The sequence below is a fragment of the Cervus elaphus genome, chromosome 23 (assembly GCF_910594005.1).
Source record: "Cervus elaphus chromosome 23, mCerEla1.1, whole genome shotgun sequence".
NCBI lineage: Eukaryota > Metazoa > Chordata > Mammalia > Artiodactyla > Cervidae > Cervus > Cervus elaphus.
The window spans coordinates 31,475,342-31,502,682 of NC_057837.1; the positions used below are offsets into that span (position 1 = coordinate 31,475,342).

A 27,341-nucleotide genomic window follows, 5' to 3' on the forward strand; every position below is an offset into this window, starting at 1 on the left:
AAAATGTAAAGAAAAAACCCAGATCCACCCATTCCAAGGCTTCTTTTTCTCAGAAGGAACTCTGCTTGCAGTAATACTCAGGGATTTCAGAACCATGGCATTCCAAAGATGGAAACTGATCAGGACTTTATCAGTAATAGGCAGGGCTCTAGAAAATAGTGAAAAATTTCTTAGTTGTCTAGATTTACTGAAAAAAGATTGTTATAAACTAAGGCTAGAGAGAGTTTATGCACATACACACAGGTGCAACATGAAGGAAAATTAGCATTCCATTGGAACAGATGTGTAAAGGCAGAGTTCAGTGGCTGAATTTGAGCTCTTGCACATCAAACAGCTCCCTAGGATGAGCCTATATCTTAGAGAATAAGCTCTTATGAGCGACCTTGACTTCACTCAAAGGTAAGTATTCTTGATCTAGAGCTCTCCTGGGATCATTTGAAGGAAATACTAACTATTCAAGAAAGTCTGACAGCCAAGGCATGGAAGCAATCTAAATGTCCATCGACAGATGAATAGAAAAAGAAGACGTGCTATATATATACAGTGGAATACCACTCAGTCATATAAAAATAATGAAATAATGCGACTTGCAGCATCACAGATGGGCCTAGAAACTATAATACTGAGTGACGTAAGTCAGACAAGACAAATGTCATATGATATCACTCGTATATGGGATCCAAAAAAAATGGTACAAATGAAATTCTTTATAAAGTAGAAACAGATTCACAACACAGAAAAAAAATTATGGCTACCAAAGGGGAAAGGAGGGGAGGGATAAATAAGGAGTCTGGGATTAACTTATACACAGTACCTAATATAAAATAGATACCAACAGAGACCTACTGTATAGCACAGGGAACTCTACTCCGTATTTCTGTAATAACCTATACAGGGAAAGAATTTGAAATATATATATATATATATATATATATATATATATATATATATATAACTGAATCACTTTGCTGTACATTTGAACACATTGTAAATCAACTATGTTTCAATTATTAACAATAAAAAAATACAGCCCATGAAGAAGCACAGTGGGCTTCAGATTTCTCGACTCTAGGCGCCTGCATGAGAAGAGCCACAGCCCTCTTTTAGGTGATTTGACTGACACAACTGTCCACCTGCAGATACAACTCAGCAACCTGAGTTTCTGAGTGTGAAATTAAGAAAAGATTGCAAATTCGACTACAATTAGAGCTTGGGTTAAAAAAAACTGGAAAAATTAACAGACTAATCAGGCAAAGTCAAAAGCACATCACAACTTTATCTTCATTTAATCCATCTATAACTGCTAGTGATTCAAGGAACTAGAATTCAATGGATAGTAACACCTCAGTGGTGAGACTTAAGAGTGTGAAAACCTGGGCGGAGGTTTTGAGGTGCTTCAGACTAAGCCCCTTGTTCTAAGCCTAACCCATGCTGGGAACACAGAGCACATTCAGTTCCTTCAAGCAGCATCCCCACCTCCAGCTCTGGGAACCAGGTCCCTGAAGGAAGCCACCTCTGAGTGTTTGCGATGTCAGCAGCACCAACAGAGGGACACTATGGACACCGTTCACCTGGAACCTTTCCAATGGTCCAGTGGTTAGGACTCAGCGCTTTCACTGCTGGGGCCCAGGTTCGACCCCTGGTTGGGGAACTAAGAGCCTACATGCCACACAGCTCAGATTAAAACAAACAAACAAAAAGAATAACTGTGCAGCAGCTGGCGGGAGACAGAGCACTGAAGAGCTGAAGCGTCATGCCAGCAAGATTACTTCCTTTTCCTCTGTCTCTGTAGGCTGCCCACTGCCCATCACCCATTGGAAAGCTGGTCCCTTCTCTTCAGAGCCTAGCTGTAGTCAGCCTAACTTTTTCTGCCCATGATGGTCATTTCTTCCTCTGAACTCCCAAACTTCCCAGTCTGTGGAGTGGTCCTCGATCTCCTGTCCACCCCACCATAGCTGGGGACACAATATTCCCCCATCATTCACACTGGCTGACTCCCGAGACCCGGCAGATGGGGGGCACCTGGCTACAGGAAGTCCCCTATAACTGAATTTTCAACTTGCAAACTTTCAAAGATGTGAACATGCATTCCATCAACATCAGGCGTGAGTGAAACTGCAGCTCGCCCTCCGTCTCCTATCGCGGCCAACCCTTCAGCTCTACCATCTCCCACCTCTTCTCCCTCCTCCAGTCAGTAACTCTTCTTGCCTGTCCACTCGATGCCAGCCTCTGTGTGCCAGCTATTGTGCTGTATGATTGTGCTGTTTAAGGAACTATACTGCAAGATTAAAAATGTTTGTTTTTTTTTAATGTATCCTTTGTTGAAAAGTATTATAAACCTTTATAGTTCAGTACAATATAGCCAGTTGTATTAGTTGGGAACCTAGGCTAACTTTGCTGGACTTACAAATTAGACTTAACAAAATGTGCTTTCAGAATGGAACTCGTTCGTATGCAGGGAACATAATGTAGTTTCAAAAAGCTCCCTCCCCTCTGCACTGCCATTCTCCTCTTAAGCCACCAATAACTCCCCAGAGCCTGCCTTTATTTCACTGTCCTGAAATCCTGGCTCTCTGGGTCGGTGTGAACACCTCAATTAGGTGGAGGTCCTGAAGGCAAAAAAGGACATCTTATAAATCTCTGTCCACACACCTGGGTCCCGAACACACAAAGTATACTCAATACCTAATTGCTCATGGGCTGATTGATTAAATCAGCTCAGACTTAACTCCCTTCACAGGTTTGTATGAAGAAATATACCAGAAAACTGAAGGATACAGCTGGCTTCCTAATTAATATTAGTCACTTGGCAGTTCTTAATTAAGAACTGTAAAATAAAGACCCACCTTTCCACCGTGCCAAGTAGGTACCACCTTCATTAGTATGGAAGGGCTGTAACCACAACTTCATTTTTATGTTCTTTTCTCTGCCCTGCCAGATGGGAACACTGGCTGCATGGTATTTATTAATATAATAAACAAAGACAAATGTGGTGGCTTGGGGGAAATTGGGCAGAATTAGTCAACTGCACTTCTTCTGGACCAGCTTTATGTAGAAGATGGAGGAAGCCTTCTCTTGTTCTGAGGTAAAGTGGACCGGACTTGACGTAGGAGGTGAGCTGTGCCTCTCAGTCACCACCTATGGAGGGCTTCTTGATTTGGGACAAAGGGATAAAATCAACTACATAGCAGGGATGTTGCGGACCTCAGATAATGTCAGCAAAGCGCCTGGACACAGAAAACAGCAAGTGATGGGTTTCCAACTCACCTCAATAAGCCCTTTTACTTTTGACATCATAATCCTAAGAAAGGGCCCATAAACCCCAAGGGTGCTCTCATGTGGCGATGCTGGCCCGTATCCATGTGCTGGGGAAGATGGAGCCAGAGGGTTAAATGTAGGATTTTGGAGTTGGATAGCACAGTCTGAATCTCAGCTCCACTATCTGGCCACATAAGTGACTTTGGGAAAACTACTGACGCTTCCAGATGGCACATGTGAAAGACAGGGATGAAACACAGTCCCCTTGCCTTGTGGGGTGACAATGACCCCCTGTGGACTCCCTGAAAGTCCGTTAGGGTATCTGTGGTTGTCTTAATGATTGAGGACTCTATTGGTATTTACTGGATGAAAGTTTTGAAAAACAGGTGTCTTTGGAGAAGCAGGCTAGATGTGCAACATTAACATGGTCTCCCAGGCTTCATGACCTCATGGTGTCCACTGGACCTTCATGTAGATGGGAAACCCTGTACGTATGAACACAAAGTATACATTTTCTGCCCAGCATCAATGTACACCAGACAGTCCAGCAATGCAATTTTTGTGCAAATCAAGGTGGGAATGTATTTTTTGTATGTATTTTGGAGCTTTACCAAGAACTGTTCACCATCTCGGATAACCATAATCCCATTTCCCACATGGAGGTGACTTACAGTATGTGAGTAAGCTAGCATGTCACATCTCTGTAGGTCTGGATATTCAAGAGAGAATTTCCAGGTAGAGATGCAGACATCAGACTACTGCTTCCTCACCCCCGGTACTCAGGAGCAGGTGGTTATACGTGGAAGTACTCAATAGTAACCAATAATAAGCTGTATTCCTTGTATTTCTCTATCCTGTTACAGTTCGGGAATTATAATGACTTAACTGCACTACACGTGGAACAGGTTATGTTACTGACAAAATCCGGTTTAGGACTTCAGCAGCACTGACAAAGACACTGGTTGCAGCAAGGTTCTGAGTGGTTGGAGAAACAGTGTCCATTCTCAGAGGGTCCCAGGGAAGATTAAATGAGGTAACTAGAAACAGAGTATTGGGCTCAGAACTCAGCCTATAGTAACTGCTCAAGAAACATTCGTTACTATCAGTTGCATTAACAGTACCACCTCTCATGGCTTAAGTAACTGCTGCTATACAGTTTAATTGTAATTTCTTGCCTGGTTCTCCAGGTACTTCATCCCGAGGTGAGACAGGCAACAGTGAGGGGCATTCTTCTCTGCATCAGAGGGAGACTAATCAAGTGTGGCAAGATGCCCAGAAGGGAGAGAGATTTTTCCCAATAGCTCTGACATGCACCGAGTACACTTCATTAGCCTGTCTATTACAAAGCACTTAAGACACATATTTATTGACAGCAATCTGCCAATTGATTAAACATCTCAATATATGAAGCTGACTCCACATTAATTAGCAGTTGGGAGAACATGGTCCTCGAAGTTAGTATGGATAGTTTTGGAAATCCTCACCACACTTCCACTTGCTTTAACCTTCTGTGAAATAGCAACACAGGATCCAAGAATGAATTGTTGTCCATTTCAGAGCCCAAAGATGTGCACATATGTGTTAAAAAGCTCACATCCTAACATTTCACAGGAGATCTGAATCTCATTGTGGTCCATTTATGTTCTGTACATATGCTAATTTTTTTCAATAGGAAATCTTAAAGACTTCACTGAATGCACAATTTCACTTCCTCTTTGCAAGCTAAGATTTGATTTTTACTTGTTAGAATAAACTGAGGGCAAAGAAAAGTTACATTTTTTACTCTATGTTCTACAATATTTTGTGCATTTAAGGAATAGCCGCAGGAGACAGGTAGAAAAGGCATTCACTCCAGCATGCTGTGTTTTGTTCTTAACAACAATTCTGAGTAATTATTTTATACGACACACATGATTTTTCACTGTGGAGCTGTTTGATAAGAAATGTGAACTTTCAGATGAAAAAACAAAGAGTCCAAGAGTCCCGCAGTTAGCTCAAAAGAAGAACCTTGAGAAGTTCGGAGTGTAACTAAGCTTTTACTTTCTCTCTTTTTATTAATTCATACTCTTTACTAATTGGACTTGCTTGTTTGCACGTCCAAACAATCTGGAATGATTTTTTTCTCCAAAGGAAAAGGCCTAGGTCTTCCTCAGCTATGTAAAAAGCAAGATCCATGGAAAGAGCTTTTTAACTTTTCAGCTTCTTTTTGTGTTCAGGTCATTTTAATTTCTCCTGAGTGTCACATTCTTCAATATCTTATATGTACATGGTTCTCAAAAGCTTCACTCTTGCCCACAGCACCATGAAGGTGGCTATCACGACTCGATATGTTAGCATTTTCTCTGCCTGGGATCTCCCCCAGGGATCACCTGGGGGGCCCACTAACCATGCAAAGCTCCCAAATGTCAGCACACACAGGAGTCGCCCAGTAACCTGTTCACGTGCAGAACCCAATTCAGTGGGCTTGGAGTAGAGCCCAAGACTCTGAATTTCTGACCAGCTACCAGATGATGCCAGTGCCGCTGGCCAGGAGGTGATACCGGAGTATCACATGGCCAGAGGATCATTTTATTTTTAATTAATTATTTCTCTGGCCACACCTTGCAGCATGTAGGATCTTAGTTCCTGGACCAGGGACTGAACCTGCATCCTCTGCAGGGGAAGCATGGAGTCTTAACCACTGGACCACCAGGGAAGTCCCAGGATCATGTCATTTTAATTAGTGAAACTTTACGAGTAGACCCATTGGCATGAAAATGATCTGGGAATACTGCAGCTCCTGTGCATAGTCAAACAAAATACTTAATAATGGGAAATAAAAAGACGACTTCAGCAGTACATGTCTTCAAAGTGATCCCATGAATAGTTTCAAACTTATTCTGCCCACCATGTGCTCACTGATTATGGAACCTTCCCTGTGGGACATGCCTTGTGGCTATAAATGTAATAAGAACATTATTCGAGTGGTTCTTTGAACCATATTAAAGACCCAATTCAATCAAATTCCATGTTAACGTTCAGGAACTTAATGTTCAGTGAACTTGAAGAGTTACTTAATCTCTGAGTTCTGATGCTCTGATCTGCACAACAAGGGGTACAGTGTGTACAAGGGTAACAATAGAACCTCCCTCCTAAGGTTATGGTGAAGGTCAAATGAAATCATGTCCATTAACCTGGACATGTCATTACTCAATAAATAGCAGTTGTAATTACTGAAACACTGTAACTGCAACTTAGGCAGCTCAGATGATGATATTTTTTAAACCCATCTTGTCCAAAATGGATAACAAAGTTTGGTTGGGTTTTTCTTCCCTATCTTGGCAACAAACATCGACTTCTGCTTCGTTGACTATGCCAAAGCCTTTGACTGTGTGGATCATAACAAACTGCGGAAAATTCTTCAAGAGATGGGAATACCAGACCACCTTACCTGCCTCCAGAGAAATCTGTATGCAGGCTGAGAAGCAACAGTTAGAACAGGACATGGAACAATGGACTGGCTGCAAACAGGGAAAGGAGTACGTCAAGCCTGTATATTGTCACCCTGCTTATTTGACTTATATGCAGAGTACCTCATACGAAATGCTGGTCTGGATGAAGCACAAACTGGAATCAAGATTGCCGGGAGAAATATCAATAACCTCAGATATGCAGATGACACCACTCTTATCGCAGAAAGTGAAGAGGAACTAAAGAGTCTCTTGATGAAAGTGAAAGAGGGGAGTGAAAAAGCTGGCTTAAAACTCATCATTCAAAAAAATAAGATCATGGCATCTGGCCCCATCATTTCATGGCAAATAGATGAGGAAACAATGGAAACAGTGACAGCCTTTATTTTCTTGGGCTTCAAAATCACTGAAGATGGTGACTGCAGCCATGAAGTTAAAAGACACTTGCTCCTTGGAAGAAAAGCTATGACCAACCTAGATAGCATATTAAAAAGCAGAGACATCGCTTTGCTGACAAAGGTCCATATAGTCAAAGCTATGATTTTTTCCAGTAGTCACGTATGGATGTGACAGTTGGACCATAAACAAAGCTGAGCATTGAAGAATTGATGCTTTTGAACTGTGGTGTTGGAGAAGACTCTTGAGAGTCCCTTGGACTGCAAGGAGATCAAACCAGTCCATCCTAAAGGAAACCAGTCCATCCTACAGGAAACCAGTCCTGAATATTCACTGGAAGGACTGATGCTGAAGGTGAAGCTCTAATACTTTGGCCACCTGATGCAAAGAGCTGACTCATTGGTAAAGACCCTGATGCTGGGAAAGACTGAAGGCAGGAAGAGAAGAGGACGACAGAGGATGAGATGACTGAATGGGATCACCGACTTGATGGACACGAATTTGAGCAAGCTCTGGGAGTTGGTGATGGACAGGGAAGCCTGGCGTGCTGCAGTCCATGGGATCGCTGAGTCGGACACGACTGAACTGAACTGACTGGGTGACAAAATCATTAGTTTAAACCTTAAAATGGCTGGGTTGTTACCCATTCAAGTAGAAAAGCATAGATTTTCAAAGTGACCTAAACTCACTTTGTTTAAGCATCCTGTTTCTTTTTTCTTAATCTTAAAAAATCATATGAACACAGTACATTTGCACTCAAAAGAACATATAATCATGATTCAAGAAATTTTTAATAGCCTGCAGTCATCCTTATGGAGGAGAGGGAGTCCTATTTAAATTTAGTTATTTAGCAATATTCATTTAATACATTTAACAAACATTTATCTTCGTGCCCCAGATCTAGTTTTTAGTATAGAAGATCATTGGCTTTAAGAACTTTGCAGTAGAAAGGGAACTTAAAATTCCTAATAGGTTGTTAAAAAACTGTATCACAGAGAAAATTCAATTCTGATGTAGTCATTAGACAAATACTTCATGATCCACTACAGTAAAAGCATCTGGTTTCACAGATGAGAAATTGGGACTTGTTTGGGGCAAATGAGTTGGCCACAGCGCCAGAGATGATCAGTAGCAGAAATGCACTCAAAACTGACTTGAAGCTCCGATCCAGGCTCTCTCCAGACAGACTGCATCACTCCCTGCAGAGTCACCCAGAAGGTGTCAAACCAAATTAACAGAATCCAGAGATACCTCCCTGATGAAACTGCTGATGTGTTAGGATGTGTTGGTTTTTTTTATTAAATATTCGACAAACTAGGGGGTGCAAAGTTCTCATTCTTGTGTCCACTTAAAAAAAGGACATGTTCTCCCAGCTGATTTAAAAACAAACAAACAAACAAAACAGCCCTTGGGCTGTATGAACTTGGCTCCTATATGCTTTACCTCCATGGAAACTGCTGGTGTGAGAAGCCACAATGCCACCCAGTTGCTGGAATGCATTGCTGGAAAGGGAACCCCTTAGGGTGGAGCCCATGCTTTCTTCACAGTGATGATGGGACTGCATCTCCATACCCTCTAATCCTCAGCAAGTTTCTGTGAACCAGTTAGTGAGTGAAAGAGCGTGCCAAGAAAGAAACACAGGAACTCCGGAACAAATCCAGGTGTTCGTGCGATGGGCCTGGGACCTGCCTTCCTTCCTTCTCACACTGAGCCAAAAACTGAGCCAGTCTCTCCCTCGGCCAGGTTCAGTTCTGCTCTGCACAGCTCCTGGTGAGCAGGACCAGGACAGACTGGAGGCTCTGAGTCTCTTTAAACACCGGGGGCTTTCCTCCTTGGCGCATGAGAGGGAGAAAGAAGATCTCTGAACTGCTGCATGCTGAGAACTACAATTATGAAGAAGACAGAGTAAAAGGCACAGACAAATGAGATTTATTAAGTACAATTCCTTTAAACATCCCATTCGTCTTAGTTTGCATTTGTACCTTGGAAGCAGGAAAATGCATCAGGAAATCCAACCCAAGGTGCAACTGGAGAAAAACGGCAGGGACTTTAAAATTGTCTTTATCACAGACCTGGGTTCTGAAGCACACCCTGTTCTTCCATGGAACAAGGCCGTTTCATGCCTCTGTCTCTGCATCTGTGTCAATTTCCCCCTGAGAAATGAAGCCCTGTGAAGAGTAGTTCATGAGGAGGGGCTTGCTGCACTGCTGCAAGGTCAGGTGACAAACCAAAAAAGCAGCTAATGCTTCTGCCAGACAACCTTATCCGATGATTAAGGGCTGAGATGTGACATTAACGTGTTTAAAAATTGTTATTTTATATCAGCCATCTAATTTAACAAGAAACTATGAACCATTTAACTTTCCTGGAGGGGGAAAAATGTATTGAAACTCTCTCTTTAATTCCCCAAAAGTATTTATGGGTGTCCACCCTGGTGGCGCTATTGGTAAAGTACCTGTCTGCCAATGCCAGAGATTCAAGAGACGCAGGTTCGATCCCCAGGTCAGGAAGATCGCCTGGAGAAGGGCATGGAAACACATATTCTTGCCTGAAGAATCCCATGGACAGAGGAGCTTGGTGTGCTACAGCTTGGTGTGCATGGGGTCGCACAGAGTTGGACATGACTGAAGTGACTTAGCATGCACCCATGCACTGTTTACTTATTAAAGATTATTCTAGGGATGTCCCTGGTGGCCCAGTGGTAAGAATCCACACTCCCAATGCAGGGAGCCTGGGGTCTGATCCTTGGTCAGGGAGCTAGAACCCACATGTGGTGGTTCAGTTGCTAAGTCATGTCCGACTCTTGCGACCCCATGGACTGTAGCCTGCCAGGCTCCTCTGTCCATGGGATTCTCCAGGCAAGAATACTAGAGTGGGTTGCCATTTCCTTCTCCAAGGGATCTTCCCGACCCAGGGATGAACCCGGGTCTCCTGCATTCCAGGTGGATGTTTTACCAAATGAGCTACAAGGGAAGCCCCAGATCCCACATGTTGCAACTCAGAGTTTGCATTCTACAACTAAAAGATCCTGTGTGCCGCAGCTAAGACCTGGCACAGGCAAATAAGTAAAAATAAATTAGTATCTTAAAAAAGATTATTCTAGAATGTATGCTGGAACACTGCTGGTTATCATATCATAAGCCTTGCTAAAGAAAACCAGACCATTCACATACCTACATGAAATTAAGTCTCTATTCTCACTTCTTCTGCTTTTCTGTTTTCCCATTAATACTGGATCCCGCTCCTACTGTTTGGACAATCTTCCAGTAGATTATAACCCCTTCCAAGGACCAAGGGTCTGCTAGCCTCCTTCCTACTTGTCCCAATGAGAGTCAGAGACAGCAACCATTTCCTTGCATTACACAGCTCTAGGAAGCACCCACCTGCCTTCATCTTGACACCTCATTAAGGTAACCATTGATGCAACAGCGAAATGCTACCCAGAGCGAGTATGAGACAGGCTGACACCCAAGCCGTTCCTTTGTGAGCTGGGTGACTTTGTTCACAACATGACCCCACACTGCAGGGGCCTTTCATGATCTTTTCTCCAATGGTCAGATCTATTTAATTGAAAATAATTCCTCCCAGGTGGAATCCGCTAGACAGATTTCACAAACCTGGGACACAGCGTGAGGTCAATTGGATACTCAGATCTTGACCTTCTGGGAACACCTCACCCAATGTCCCTCAGATCTAATCAATGCCAGTTTTTGAAATTGAAATATCCCAACTCAAACCTCTCTGGACCAGAAAGTAACAATTCATTAACCATTTCTTCAATCTCTTTCTGCATAACCAGACTGAGTAGTTTTAGCTCAGATCACAGAGAACTCCATCAAAGTTTCCTGGCCTCATCTGCATCGCATACATTTCTTTCAAAAAAAAATTCACATTTTATGGGTTTTCATTTTTACCACCACCAACAAACATCAACAAATTTGGTCTAAGGGCTGTGAAGGTACCTATCATAATTAGCATCCAACTGTCTGCCAGCAAATGGTTTCTGACAATTAATTCGGCCATCACAGATAAAACTGTCATGCTTCACGGGAGAAGATCAGAAGACGAGCCTTTTGCGTGAAGCTGCGGTGCCATCGTCAGGGGAGATGGTTCAGAGCTCGTCCCCAGGTGGGAGAATTCAGAGCACTGAGGTGATTTAAGCCACGAGGAAGCCCAGGGTGCAGCGGTGCTGGGTCCCTCGGGCACCCAGGGAGCACCGTCACCCTTCAAAGAGCCACTTGCCCATTACTGTCCACCACCAGGGCCTCAGCCCTGTGTTCCCAGGAGCCTCACAATGAAAGGAAAGTAGGAAAGTGATTTTTTTTAAAAATAAAAACATGAATAAATAGCACCGCCAAAGGAGGATTTCTAGAACACATCAAATTCCACTTCATCCACCACGACCCAAGCAACAGCTCACTAATTTTAGTTTGGCCATTTTCATTCTTTTTAAAGTCTTTATTGAGTTTTGCTACAATATTATTTCTGTTTTATGTTTGGGTCTTTTTGGCCATGTGGCATGTGGAATCTTAGCTCCCTGACCAGGGACTGAACCCATGCCTCCTGCAATGGAAACATGGAATCTTAACCACTGGACTGCCAGGGATGTCTCCAGCCATTTTCATTTAAAAAGTCATGCAATGATGGGACTTCCCCGGCGGCCCAGTGGTTAAGACACCAAGCTTCCAGTGCAGCGGATTCGGGGCTCAGTCCCTGGTCAGGGAACAAATATTCCACATGTCCCATGACCAAAAAATAACTAGTAATAACAGTAAAAAGTCATGCAGTGATCATGCTTACATAAGCCAGAAAAGAAGAGAAAATCACCTGGTGGGCCTTCCGGAATCCCACAGACCTCTGTTTATACAACTGGTATAAGACAGTGTATTATGCCACTGAGTTACATTCATCATGGGCCTGGATCCCCCTTTTGGTCCCCACTTTCAAGCGCCCTAAGGAATGAGCACTTTGTTTCCATTCTGACACCCCAGATCTGGCATAGGCAGTCCCAGCTCTGAGTGGGCACCCCAGAAATATTTATGCTCTCCCTTTCCAAGTGTGGACCGGCTTGAGTCAAAGGACTTGGGGAGGGGGGAGGGGGAGCCTGCACTGACACCCCTGGCAGATGTGACAGGGCGGGTGCATCTGGAAGGGAGCCAGGAGCACTGGAGCTCGTCTAATTAGCTGCTGCCTTGACTGACAAGCATCTTCTCTCAGCATGCGGTCCACCCCACAAAGGATGGAGGGCAATGATACAATGCTTATGTCTGTTACACGACCATTACATATCAAAACCTGCACTGATATGGCTTTTGCCTCCTCCAGACAATGCGAAAAAGAAAACTCACTTGATTTCCTCTCAAAAATGTTTCCCCCTACTACACAAACCAAACCAATGAAACAAACCCCTATCAGACAATAAACAACACGGCAGACTTAGAATTCTACGTCAATGATGGAAAACAAATTGCATACTAAAACCGTATGAATAAACTACTGAAAAAACAAAACGAAGAGCCTTTTGAAACTCTTTATCCTGACTGCTCACTCTTCTCTCTTAATTGGAGGTAACCGATACCTCCCTAGGGTATGACAAGTAAGTTGGATGTATCTTTAAAAGCCCGGGAGGCTTTTAGAAAATAAGTCCCTACTTAGGATTCTAAGACATCTACCACTGTGTGCAGGAAGTTATAGATTAAAGCAAGCGAACTGCACCATCACCAGCATCACGTGACAACCACATGCCTGACGACTGATTCTCAATGAATTTTCTAAGGCACATTGCTTGGTTCTACTCTAACTTGCCTGAAAGAACCCTGAAGACAGAAATAAATGCGGAAGCTCTTATACTTACTAAACTGAAAATCCTGAATCTTCCTAGATACAAATAAAGCTGTGTGCCAGAGCAAAACATGTCCACTGTGCTGGCCACTGCTGGGTGGTGGTACCACTGGCTGGTTGCAACTACTGTTTCCTTTAGACCAGTTTTTTTTTTTTTTTTTTTAATCTCAGGGCAAAGACAGCTGGATCAGATAATGCTTTGTAGTAGGGGGCTGTCCTGAGGCTTGTGGGATGCTTAGCAGCATCTCTGGCCTCTACCCAGCAGATAACATGTTAAGACATTAAAATGGAGACGTTTTGTTCAGGTTTCAGAAGTAGGGGAGCAGGCCTCTGGCCAACTTCTGACCCTGCCTGGACGACATGCCTGCCTGGGAGCATACCAACGGTTACCAGCAAGTCAAGCAGCACTTTAGATAAGAAAGGGACTAGGTCTTAGAATTTCTTAAGCCCTGGGGACCTGGCCAGTGCCCAGGTGGGGCGGACTGGGGTGGTGTCTGAGGAATTTTATGACTCAAAAGGTGAAACAAACAGCATTGGTAAAAGTTAAAAGAAAATCAGAACTGCATTTCTGCATGTAAACTGATGATGATATCAGCTTGTGGCCTGGGATTAAAAGTGGGAGCCTGCAAAGCTGCATCTGAAGTCTCACCCATGGGGTGGACGCACTGCTCGGGACCCTTTCCCAACTCTTTTCCCAACTGGGACTCCAGACTGCTGTTACTTGGGAATTCCCAGTGCTGTTCAAGTCTGGATATATGTTTTCGCCCAAGTTGGGGATATATACACTATATATACACTATATGTGTATGTATACACATATATATGTATGATATATATGGTGATATATACACTATATATGACTTTTCTCATTTGTTTCTATTTCTTTTCTTTCAATGATTATATGTTGAAATTAAGTTAAATAATCTATTAAAAATTGAAACTGTTTGTGTGCAAGACATGGTTTCTTTTTGTTAACATATCTTTCGAACCTAAAACGAAAGTAAAATTTTCAGCAAAACATATCAGCAGCACCCCGACCCCGTGTGTGGCAACCACAAGGTCTCTGGCCACTGCTAAGTGTCCCCCTGCTGATCAAGACTGTCCTGCTAGAGAATCACTGCTTTAGCATGACAAATAATGGACTTCTGAGCAGCTATGAAGACTATAAACCCAATGTGACAAAGAAATCATCTTTATCGATTCAGTATTAAGATCAGTCAAGGCCACTTAGGACACAACGGTCTCCGGCTAATGAAAAAATTGCTTATTTGTGTTCCTACAGATCACCAAGAAAGGACAGAAATAAAATACATATGGTGGCTGTGATCCATCCACTCCTGGGGAGAGAAATAAAGCAACCAGAGAGAGGCACCACCCCACGCTGGTTGGGAGTTTACTTCTGTTTTTAGATTCTCTCCTTGAGTGGTGGAGGTCACTGGCTGGCTTGGTGAAGTTTTACCTGAGGGAATGGTCTGAATAACATGTGTGTTTTACAGTGAATGTGCCGAGGCATGAGTCCCAGGTCACTGCAGGTGACCGAGGCAGAGGGCAAGTGACCCTCAGACCAGGGTCTGACCAGGGATGCTGCAGAAGGAACTCCACATGGGATAAGTATCTGGACTAACTGACCTCCTCCTAACATTCAGCTCCAGTGTGTCATGAGCCTATGAGCCTTTCACTGATCGGCTCGTCACAGTCCCTTCTGAAGAAGCTGTGAGAAGCAAAGGCATTTGTCCTGCCCTGGGTGGGTCAGAATCTCACAACCCTGGGACCCTAAGCAGGGTCCAGGGTGACGACGGGCACCAACTGGACATCTCTCTACCTTCCCCACCGACCACAGATGAGGCAAGGATCCCCACCTGGTTCCGAGCTATCTCCAACTGGTCTTCTCCTCCCCACTCCTAAATCTCATTAACCCAGAAGACAAATTACACAAGTATGTGATCTCACACTGATGTTCAATCTGTCTTTTCTAGCATCCTCTATTTATCAGACGGCTTCAACCTGGTGGACCGTGACTCCTCAGTCACTGCCAAAGTCTACCCTTCCTCATGCACTGCTGAAGTATGGGGACAGGCAGCCAGGAAGTCACAGACGGAGATGAGCATCAACTCACATTTTGGTTCACTGACAGATGACATCTACAGCAAGATGGCAGTGGGGCTATGGGCTCCTACGGTCAGAAGGAAACAAATTTTCTCCAGGTCTCGGCTGGAGGGAGCTCAGGTGAATAGAACACTCACTCAGTAGTTCTGCCAAGTAACAGAAGCCAGTGTTTTGCTGTTTTAGTTTCAAAGCAAGCCACAGACATCCAAACGGTGGATTTGTAAGCAGTTTTTTTTGTTTCTTTATTTTTAAACCACCCAACTGCATCTCCCAAAATTTGTTCTGATTCAAACAGAACAGGCGACTTCCCTGGTGGTCCAGGGGTTGGGCCTCTGTACTTCCAGTGCAGGAGACACGGGTTCAATCCTTGGTTGGGGAACTAAGATCCCACAAGCCACACAGTGCAGCCAGTAAATAAAATAAATTGCTTTTAAAAAACAGCAATGGGAGCTATTCATAGGCATACAACTTTCTACATTAAATTCTGAGTGGAAGCCTACATCACCTTACAATGTTTTCCCTTAAAGAGTATGTGATTTTCACACGCATCTATGTACCTCACAAAAGACTCATCCATTTGCCTCTGCACACCTTATGTTCTAGGTTTTCTTCCCACGCCCAGTACATTAAATACTGCTCAGCTCCCACGGAATAAAAATTTGCAGTGATGTGGCATTCTGTCTGTTTATTACCATGTAGTTGAATTTCACCAAAATTCATAGAATGTGGGATCTGAAAGGGGCCTTGTAGATTACCCAGTTTATTTCCCCCATGTAGCTTCTGGGGAAATTGGGTCCACAGAAGTTCAGGAATGTTCCTAAAATTAACTAATAACTAAGCTGAGATTCTGAATTCCTATCACCTTGCACTTTCCATTAATTACAGCCTCTTTTCTACCAAAAGGTGAAGCATTTGCCTGGTTACTTTAGCAGAACCATTTAGAAAACTGGCAGTTTCTTACAGAATTAAATATATATATATATATTCTACGACCCAGTGATTCTGCTTCTAGGAATTTACCCATGGGAAATGAAAACATATGTCTCTAAAGCGACTTGAAAAAGAACATTCACAGCAGTTATATTCACGGTAGCCCCAAAGTGGAGATGACATTAATGTCCAATAGTATATTAATGAATAAATAAATGGCAGTATATTTCTACAGTGGAACAGTGGTTATTTCTGCAGATACCCTGGGCAAATTCTCCTGGTATAAGAAGAAGGAAAAAGAGAAAGTTCTGGGACTTCCCTGGTGATCCAGTGCTTAGGATGTCACACTTCCACTACAAGAGAACAGGTTCGATCCCTGGTTGGGGAACTAAGATCCTGTATGTCAAGTGGGGCGACCAAAAATGTTTTTAAAATGTAAAAGAAATTAAAAAAAAAAACCACACACAGGAAAAAGCTGAATTCTCTTGGATTAGCACTAGGAGCCCTCTGTACTCCTGACTATCCTAGTTCATTTCTTCTTTTTTCTTTCTCCTAGACAACTACTTTATACCTTTTTTCCTCTCTCAAACCTCTAATACTGTAATATTTCCTCCTCCATCCTCCCTCCTGGCTGATAACCTTGCTCCCTATTTGGCTGAGAAAATACAAACACTCCAAAGAGAAGCTCCATCCAGTACCAACATGGGTTTACCAACCTACCCGTTGCTTGTACCACACATTCTGCCTTTCCTCCGGCCACTGTGGAGGAACTGCCCCAGACCCCACCCCAAGGCTGACCCCACCCCACCCCAGATCCCTGTTCCCTGTTTGTAATAAACAAGGACATTACTGGCAGCTGACCCTTCTTCTACCTCATCTCCTCCCCTCACCCTGCTAGTCATTCCCATCATCATAAAACACGCTGCACATCTTAAAAACACCAGCTCTTTTCATAATGAATTACAGATGATTTACCATGTTGTGCTAATTTCTGCTCTATGGCATAGTGACTCAGTTATACACACATATACATTCTTTTTTAATATTCTTTTCCATTACGATTTATCCCAGGAGATTGGATACAGTTCCCTGTGCTATACAGTAGGACCTTGCTCTTTACCCATCCTATATATAATAGTTTACATCTGCCAACCCCAAGCCCCCAATCAATCCTTCCCCTTCTTGCCCTCCCCCTTGGCAATCACCAATCTTTTCTCTATGTCTGGGAGTCTGTTTCCGTTTCCCACACAGGTTCATCTGTGTTGTATTTTAGATTCCACATATAAGTGATAAGTATGGTATTTAAGATCTCCACCATGTTAAGCAAAGTGATTCAGTTATACAAATACATATATTCATTCTTCAGATTCTTTTCTCATCTAGGTTATCCCAGAATGTTGAGTAGCGTTCTTTGTGCTGCATAGTAAGTAGTCCTTGCTGGTTATCTATCTTATATATAGTAGAGTGTATATGTTCATCCCAAGCTCCTGATTCATCCCTCCCTCTCCACTTTTCCCCTTTGATAACCATAAGTCTGTCCCTCCCCTCAGGTTTTTATTTTTTTTAAAGCTTAGACCAAGCTGGAAAAGCTGAAAGTGGAAAACAGAGGGATCATACAGATAATTCTAGATCTGCATTAATATAAAGAAAAGTGATTCTAGGTGTAATTAATAAGCGACAGTAAACATTTGTAAGACAGTATAAACACAACTGGTAAAACCACTTAAATGAACACTCGGCTCAGCCTTAGATGAATGATTCCCTTTCTCTGTTTTCTAATATTCACTTATTTATTTGGCTGTGTTAGGTCTCATTTGTGGCTCACGCAGTCTTCATTGCAGGGCCCAGATTCTCTAGCTGTGGCATGCAGGCTCAGTAGTTGTGGCACGTAGGCCTAGTTGCCCCAGGCACATGGCATCTTAGTTCCTTGCCCAGGAATAGAACCTGAGTGCCCTGCATTGCAAGGTGGATTCATAACCACTGGACCACCAGGGAAGTCCCTAATGATTCATCTTCTGTAACTTGTAATATGGGCCTTCAAACGAAGAAGAGATTTTCCCAGCACAAAGGAAAGTAGAGTAGGAAGAAAAAAGGATTCAGAGAGATGGCTAGAATCCAAACAATGACAGCATCAGCCATGTCATCTCTGACCCTCTATTTACAGTAAGATCAAAGGAAAAAAATAATCATAACGTGTTACACATTTCTGGTCCTTTACGGCTTGAAACTCATAGGAATGTCTATTATCTCTTTCTCTACCTTGAGAAAATTTGTGTCATGGCCAGAACAGTGTAACTGTACACTTTGAATAGGTTTTATGTATTTTTATTTGTCTATTTTACAAAGAAAGAACATGGAGGCAAGACACACTTCCAAAGAGGGTCCTCTGGTCAACAAAGTTTGAGAAATGCTGCACCATGTCTGGCCTGGCAGGACACCAGAGATGAACACGTGCATATCAGAGAACAGTTTCCCCAAGGTTTCTCAAGTTTGTCTGAACATAAAACACTCTTTTTTGGCTTATAGGCTATTAATATCTTTGCATCTTAGACAGATCCCTCTAGTCTGAAGCTTCTTCAGCATCACTTCCTGTCCTCAAAAGACTTTCCAGAACTGAAGCCCCGGGTGGGTTTATGTTTTGACATGAAATCTTCACGAAAATGACAAGTCTAAACTAGCCCCGTGCCTGCTGTTCCGTCAGTGAGCCTGAGCTTCCTGGCCTCTGCGAAAGGACAGGGGCCCGGGGTGTTCTCATGGGAACCCTGGGCAAGGTTAGTTTCGGATGTCGTCTCTGAAATAGACATGGACGCCCAGAGGTGAGAATGCCTAGGAGCTTGGCAAAACCTGAGCTGCAGTGTGATGCACATGCCATTAAAATACACACAGCTCAATCAAGTCCAGATAAGAGCTTGTGACATGCCCTGAGGTCTGGCAGGATAGGTGGGGGGTGCTGGGGGAGGAGGGCTGGCAGGATGCGGGAGGGGGGTGCCAGGGGAGGGGGACTGAGCAGAAAATGCTACAGCAGAGCATGAATTCAGATTTCACAACTGCAAGAACAGATACAAACACCTTGCTGGTCAATTCATGCTTTTTTTAAACACGTGTGAAGTTATTGTGATTCATAAATGACTCGGCGAAACCCAGATGTGGCCTCCACTGACACAACACGATGCGGTGTAAAATGATCTCATTATTAAAAGCATTCTTTGATGCAAAAGGATCTTGGACAGATAGTCGGATACGACCCTGAAGGGTTCTGTTCCTCTTGATGAGCACTCATGTATGGGTAAATTTATTTCTTTGGTGTTGGGCGAATGGACGTTCTGAACTCATTATGAATAAATTATTAAGTTATAAAACACCACTGCTAATAAAACTGGGGCTACAGTAAGAAATGTGATTAAAAATCATATGTGGCTGTGACCTATTAAACAATAATGCATTAATTCATATAGCTGTATGCAGCTTACCCAGTTACTATAATTAAACTATGCTTCATCACTAATTGCCTCGCAAATCTTAAATTTTCCCAAAACTGTTTGCAATTGATGGCCAAACAGCGGCTCTGGCGATGCTAAGTCTTCTGATTCTGGTAACTAAGACAAAAACCTCTGTAATTAAAAAAACACTTGATCACTGTCCTATGAGACACAGATTTTCAGCTGGCAAATATTTTGGTAAAATTAACGTGTCTAAAGGCAGAAAAAAAAAATCCATGTGCAGAAATTGAAGGAAATAACAATGTTTCCCATATTTCTGCCAAGATATTAACAAATACGGCAAAAAAGAGCCTTGATATGTCATTTGCTGACGGATGAGAGTGGGGTGAAGACTCACGCAAGGGAATTTTATTGCTGGAGACATTTTCATCTGCAGCCAAATCACCAGGGAAACACTTTGTCAAACAACTTCATTCTGCAGGGGGACCTGGTGACAATATTGGCATCCTAAGAATTTGTTCAGGTTTTTCCGATTGCATCTACCTGTCTGTGCCAGGAAATATTTACAGCAACACCGCAATTCTTGCAGACATGCGGTTCAGTGCCTGGAAGCCACCTCGCTGGCTCGTGTTTCATCTCACCAGCGAGTTCAAAATAAGTGCTCTCGAGTTGTATGCTTTTCATATAAATGAGACAATATATTTTAGGAAGGGTTCGTATCAACCCCTTGTTTCATATTAATACGAACTGATCTAGCATCTGGTACCTACAAAGTTACGGACTGAAGTATCTTCACAAGCACCCAAGCTTTCTGCCTGAGTTCCACCAGCAAGTTAGGAAAATTATGAGAGAAGAAGAGAGAAAGAGAGGGGGTGGGAAGAGGGAGGGAAGGAGGAGAGGAGCGAAAAAGAGAGGTGTGGGGGAGAGAGGAGGAAGGGGGAGGGCAGAACACATGGCCTGTTGGATTCTGGTTATTTTGAATAGTATCTATCTATTTTTGACTTAACTTTTTATTTTATATTGGAGTATATGGTTTATAATAATGTTGTGTTCAGGTGCAGAGCAAAGGGATTCAGTTATACATATACAGGTAACTTTCAATTTTTATCTTTTTAAGAGTTTTTTTTTTTTAATATGGATCAATTTTAAAGCCTTTATGAATCTGTTACAATATTGCCTCTGTTTTATGTTGTGGTTTTCTGGCCATGAGGCATGTGGGATCTTAGTTACTCAACCAGGACTCAAACCCACACCCCCTGCATTGGAAGATGAAGTCTTAACCACTGGACCGTGGAAGGCCTTCAATTTTAGATCCTGTATTTATTTTGCCTGCTGTGGGAGCATAACCTCCAAATAACCCTTGATACTTCACTTGCCCTCCTGTCCAATTTTCACAGAAGCGCGGCCAAGTTCTCAGCCCTGAGTCACTTTCTCAACCTCTCCATCACTTCCCTGGTTCAGACTACTCACCCAGGCCCCAGAGACAGCCCAGCTATGGGTCTCTCCACGTCCACTGGCTCCTCTCCTCTGTTCTATACATGCAATCTAAAGTGATCTTTTTCCAAAGCGATTCTAATCACACCACTGGCCTTTCACACTTGGCATTTCCCTTTGTTCCCTGGCATAAAAATACTCAAGATGGGCCAGCAGGTGGCATGAGGTGGTCCCCCTGTTTAACATTCTGACTTCACCTGGGACTTCTCTCCCTGCTCCAAGCACAGTCAGCTTCTTCAATGGGCCATGCTGTGGCCAAAAGGCCTTTGCATGTGTGGCCTTCTCTGCCAGAAACATCCTTCCAGGCAGCCCCTGGACACCCTTCACCCTTCTCATTCATCCCTTCACCCGGTTAGCGCTGTGGTTCAGCCATCGGGGGGCCCTGTACAAGCCCACCCAGCAAGGTGAGCTCTTCCTTCCCCACACTCCCTGCGGTGTATGATACACGTCTGCTGATGAGCCCACGTGATCAGGGTGCGGTTCCCCTACTGCGCTAGGTCACGTGCGCAGGGGACACAGCGAATTTCAGGCACCTCTGAATCCCTTGGCTGATGGCCTGTCATGAACATAACACAGGGGCTCCAACAATACAGGCATGGGAACGGACCTCAACAACGGGTCCTCTCACTATGTTAACACTAGGCGAGATGACGTGTGACATCCTTGCCCAGCATCGGTACCACAAAGTCTAGGCTCTTCAGAGCCACGTGAGGAAGCATTTCACAGGTTTTAATCCCCTCTCAAAACAGAGAGCAGAATCTAAAAAAGAACTTTAAAAGGTCACACACAAACAGATACTCCTAAACAAGATAGGGCTTGTTGTAATCACATCTTTTTTTAAAGTTGTTTTTTTTTTAATGTGGATCATTTTTAAAGTCTTTATTGATTTTGTTACAATACTGCTTCTGCTTTATGTTTTGGTTTTTTGACCCTGAGGAGTGTGACCTTAGCTCTCCGACCAGGGCTCAAACCCATACCCTCTGCATTGGAAGGTGAAGTCTTAACCAATGGACCACCAGGGAAGTCCCAGTAACCACATTTATTAGAATAATCACAGAGAACTTGGGTCTGCCTGTGAGCAGACCTGGCTCTTAGAGCAGAGACCACAAACCTGCTCCCATGGCAAAGGGCCAGGGGGTCTCCAGCCCGGCAGAGATGGCTTCCTATAAGCCAGCTGCTATCTAAGTCTCACAAGAGTCCTAGGTAACTCCTTTCATCTCTAACAGTCTAAGACACAGCTCACTTTTGCAAACCTGGCATTCTGTGTTTATCAGAATGGAGCAATAACATCCTGCTCTGGCGTTCTCGTGGACATGGACGAGGGATGGAGTTGATCATGGACGTCAGACCGACTGGAGTCTAATTTTGACTTCCTCTGTCACCTAACACATTACCTGATGATACAGAACAACACTAACATATTCACTTTCTCTAATATCATTCAGTTCAGTTCAGTCGCTCAGTCGAGTCCGACTCTTTGCGACCCCATGAATCTCAGCACGCCAGGCCTCCCTGTCCATTACCAACTCCCGGAGTTTACTCAAACTCATGTCCATTGAGTCAGTGATGCCATCCAGCCATCTCATCCTCTGTCGTCCCCTTCTCCTCCTGCCCCCCAATCCCTTCCAGCATCAGGGTCTTTTCCAATGAGTCAACTCTTCGCATGAGGTGGCCAAAGTAATGGAGTTTCAGCTTCAGCATCAGTCCTTCCAATGAACACCCAGGACTGATCTCCTTTAGGATGGACTGGCTGGATCTCCTTGTAGCCCTAGGGACTCTCAAGAGTCTTCTCCAACACCATATTCAAAAGCATCAATTCTTTGGTGCTCAGCTTTCTTCACAGTCCAACTCTCACATCCATACATGACCATTGGAACAACCATAGCCTTGACCAGACGGACCTTTGTTGGCAAAGTAATGTCTCTGCTTTTTAATATGCTTTCTAGGTTGGTCATAACCTTCCTTCCAAGGAGTAAGCATCTTTTAATTTCATGGCTGCAGTCACCATCTGCAGTGATTTTGGAGCCCAAAAAATAAAGTCTGTCACTGTTTCCACTGTTTCCCCATCTATTTCCCATGAAGCGATGAGACCAGATGCCATGATCTTAGCTTTCTGAATGTTGAGCTTTAAGCCAACTTTTTCACTCTCTTCTTTGACTTTCATCAAGAGGCTTTTAGGTCCTTTTCACTTTCTGCCATAAGAGTGGTGTCACCTGCATATCTGAGGTTACTGGGACCCAATTAGATGGGATGGGCAAAGGCAGGGAGGGAGGAGATGTGGGGAAGAAGCAAGGGACAAGATCATAAGTGGTCTGGAAAACCCAAGCCTGAATAACCCAGAAAAGCTGTAAAATAACAAAGCACTGGCACTTCCCTGGTGATCCAGTGGCTAAGACTCCACGCTCCCAATGCAGGGGGTCCAAGTCTGATCCCTGGTCAGGGAACTAGATCCCGCATGCCACAACTAAGGTCTGGTGCAGCCAAAATTAATTAATTAATTAATTAAAAACAAAAAAAAAAAACCCCAACAAAAACACAAAGCACTGCTCTGGGGAGATGCACAGAGGGCATCTTACAGGTAAAACTGCATCAAAGCCAGCCTTTGACTATGGGGTCCGGTGAGCAAAAGGAACCTACCACCAGCTGTAAAATCTGGGTTGCTGACTTTTTTTCAACATGGATTTTTCACAGAGTGTCTGCTGCCTGCTGACAGTGAGCCACTTTCCTTTGTCTTAAATTTTCTGGCCATTAATTATATCCAGGATGGCATGTTTTCATATGGTGAGTAAACAAAGAGACATCATTCTTGGCTTTGGAAGAATATCAGTGTTATGTAAAATCAGACCATTATTCTTGAAATCTAATCTATAACATTCTTTTCTCTTCATACAAATATTCTCTAAAAGGATCCTGAAATAATATATTATGTAAAAGCCGTCATCTTAAACCTATTTCCAAAAGACTAATCGCCGTTTATAACAAAATCCTTGTGGATTCTCTATTTCGAATTTATATATGATTCTTTGCAAGTCTCCAGATTTCAAATATTTATGCTTTTCTGTGCTTGTTAAAAGTCGGGTTTACCAGGATATAATTTACACACTGGAAAATTTCATGCTCGCTCTGCAAACAATAAGCCCCCCAAAAAAATGTATCAATGCTTTAAAATAAAAACACTAATTCTAAGAGGTGAAATCATAAAAAGAACTTTTGATCAATGCATGTGTTCACTGCTTAATTAACTCAGGAGACAAAAACCAGTGATTAGTATTTTCATTATGAAGGGATTTAAAAACAGGTTAGCTATTCAGAGGTACAACCATGGAGGACAGTTATGGATCAGGATACAGCATGAGAAGTGAGTCCAATAATGCCTGACCATGTGTCCAGATTTGTCTGGACAATGTCAAATGCGTAATGATGATTTACAGAAAAGGATAACAGGTGTGGCCTGTTACTGAGAAGGGAAATATCATGATTGCCTTAAAAATGATGGCTACCTTTTACTTCAGAGTGCTTTTCTAGTGGACACTTGAAGGTATTTAGATTATTTTCAGTATGTGAAGAAAGCTCATTCATGGAAGAATTCATTCAATAAGCTAGTTCAGCATTTTACGGACCAACGTTACATGCATGATAATAAATGAACAACTTAAAATATACGAATTTTATGTCTATATAAAAATATTAGGCTTAGTCACAAGTATATGGTGAATTCCTATTACCTTACTCCACCTCCTTCCAAGAATTATAACAAACTTCTGTCTCGAAATTTATTCCCACTCAAATAACATAAAAGTGTGTGTTCATGCTCAGACACTAAGCCTTTTCCAATTCTTTGCAACCCCATGGACTGTAGCCCACCAAGTTCCTCTGTCCACAGGATTTCCCAGGCAAGAATACTAGAGTGGGTTGCTACTTCCTACTTCAGAGGATCTTCCTGACCCAGGGATCAAACTCGTGTCTCCTGTGTCAGCAGGTGGATTTTTAGCACTCAGCCACTAGTTCAGTTCAGTTCAGTCGCTCAGTCATGTCCGACTCTTTGCGACCCCATGAACCAAGCCACTAGGGAAGCCAATATAAATGTGATCAATGTTAATATAAATTGACCTATAGTTATTTTTTTTAGACCCATAGTTACTGATCCTTGGGCCAGATGTATTAACTGTGTGACTTTAGAAAACTTCCCTAACTTCTCTGTGCCTCAGTTTCTAAACCTAGTCACAGGGATAATAAGAGTACCTGGCTTCCTGGCTGTCCACCAGTTAAACTAGAAAATACAAACCCAGTTCTCTCCTTCTGCCCCCATCTGGGCCTGGAATAGCCCAGCCTTCAGTAAACACAAGCTGCAGGGATTATTATCAATAACTTACCCACTACACCCTCGAATGCAGATGACTGACAAATCATATAGGAAGTTCATGCTTTCAGAGTGAGTTATCGCCACAATCAAAATGTTCCCTGACAGTCTGAGGGATGTGAATTTAAACACACTTCCTTCCCACTAAGATTTAACCACAGAGACAGTAATTTAGGCACCATGAATGGTGCGTCCCGTGTGTCAGGGGCTCTGCCCTGGGCAGTCCACATGCTCTCTTATTTATCCTCACAGCAGCCCTGGAATGCATGGAGATGTACGGAGTTTACATGCTACCAAAAAGATAAAAGAGAAGTTAAAGAACAACTCAAGGTCATACACCTAAAAAATGGTGATGCTAGAATAAAAACCAGACTCTATGTCTTCGAGTGGAATGAGCTGCCGTGCAGAGTATAAAGTTGTAATTTTTGCATGCTAAGTGGGTCTGCCAAAAAAAGAAAAGGAATATTTATGGTGAACTGCAGAGTAATATCCAAAGTACTAGGAATGAAAGTTTTCCCAATGTTACTAATAAAAGTGACTTTTAAAGCCAAGAATACATATTGTGATAGGTTAAATTCATTTAAGAAAATAGGGTGCAAATAACTGAGCTTTAATTATTTCACGGCATTCTTGCAACAGCCTATTTTTTTTTTTTCCATGAAAGACTTTCAGAAAACCCTTTGTTCCTGATCTAATCTTACCTAGAGGAAAAGAAAATCAAAACAATTTTAATAGCTCTGATTTCTTAGGACCCTCTTTTGAGGGAAAAAAAAACCCAAATCAGTGATGTTGGAAAGGCTCCAGAAGTTTCAAGGTACAAATCTCTTTTTCCTTAAGCCATCAGGTGTCAAAACTAATGAGCAAAATCACATTATATGGTTTTTGAGAATATCCTGTCCAAGCTGCAAATTCACTATAGGCAGACCTCATTTCAGTGTACTTTCTTGTACTGCATGTGGCAGATACTGCATTTTTTACAAATAGAAAGTTTGTGGTAATCCTGCATTGTCAGATGATGCTCAACATTTCTTAGCAATAAAGAATGTTTAAATGAAGTTATTAAAAATAAATAAATAAATGCAGTTTTATACTTTTTTAGACAAAATGCTACTGCACATTTACTAGACTACGTGTAGTGTAAACGTAACCTTTATTTGCACTGGGAGACCAAAAATCCCGTGGGACTTGCTTTATTGTGATATTTGCTTTACTGTGGTTGTCTGGAACTGAACCTGCACTATCTCCAAGGTGTGCCTGTGAACAGGAAGGATTTGAGCCAATCAAGCATGCAGTAAGTCACTTATACTGTACAGCTTTTAAAGACAATCTCAGAAAGTCTTTAAGAGGCAGCATTTTTCTAAGTGAGGTATAGTACAGAACGTGGTTTTACTTGCATGTTTCACAGAAGCTGATCTTTTCACCAAAATCATCATGAAAGCTATCATAAAAAGAAAGAATACGGAAAACAAATAAACAAAACCACCTGAAAGTTCAAACACTGAACCATAGACAAAGGCTACTGTATTTCTGAAAGGTACTGTCCTTCATGCTTGTGAAGGACCAAGAGAAGTCATTTCATTTGTTGTGAAGTGAAGATGACAAATCACACTCCTTTTCCAAAAGGAATTTTCCCCCCCCAGATATCAACTTGGCACTAAAAGGGATTTTCATGGGTACTCCAAAATAACAACAATAACGACAACAAAAGCACTTCCTGGACCAAATGGGCACAGCTCTTGTTCAGCTGCTTTGTAGCATCCAGTCCTGTCTTATTCGATATGAGAATGTCCTTTCCCCAGTGAAGAGGGTGGTCATAAGGAACAAGATGCCAGGTCAGGAGTGTTGTGTTAAACCTTGGCCTAAAACACCTGAAATGTCAAGAATGAAGATCCACACTGGACAAGGATTGTTCTTAGCACAGTCAGGAACCAAATCTCTCCGTCCTTATTCCCCCCTTTTGGTTCAATGCCTAAAACATAATTGTTCACCAGAAATCAATACCATCTCCATGACCTTTTTTTCCTGGGATCAATAGCAGAATTGAACACTTCTTCCCAAGTATCCCTG

At 42.7% G+C, this 27,341-nt stretch overlaps 1 protein-coding gene and 1 non-coding gene across 2 annotated transcripts in view; one reads left to right on the forward strand and one right to left on the reverse strand.

Moving 5' to 3' along the window:
- Positions 1-27,341, reverse strand: part of RSU1 (Ras suppressor protein 1) — a 202,372-nt gene that overhangs the window by 23,939 nt on the left and 151,092 nt on the right. The window lies entirely within an intron of this gene.
- TRNAE-UUC lies at positions 1,580-1,651 on the forward strand. Its single transcript has one exon. It is a non-coding gene; the product is annotated as a tRNA-Glu (tRNA).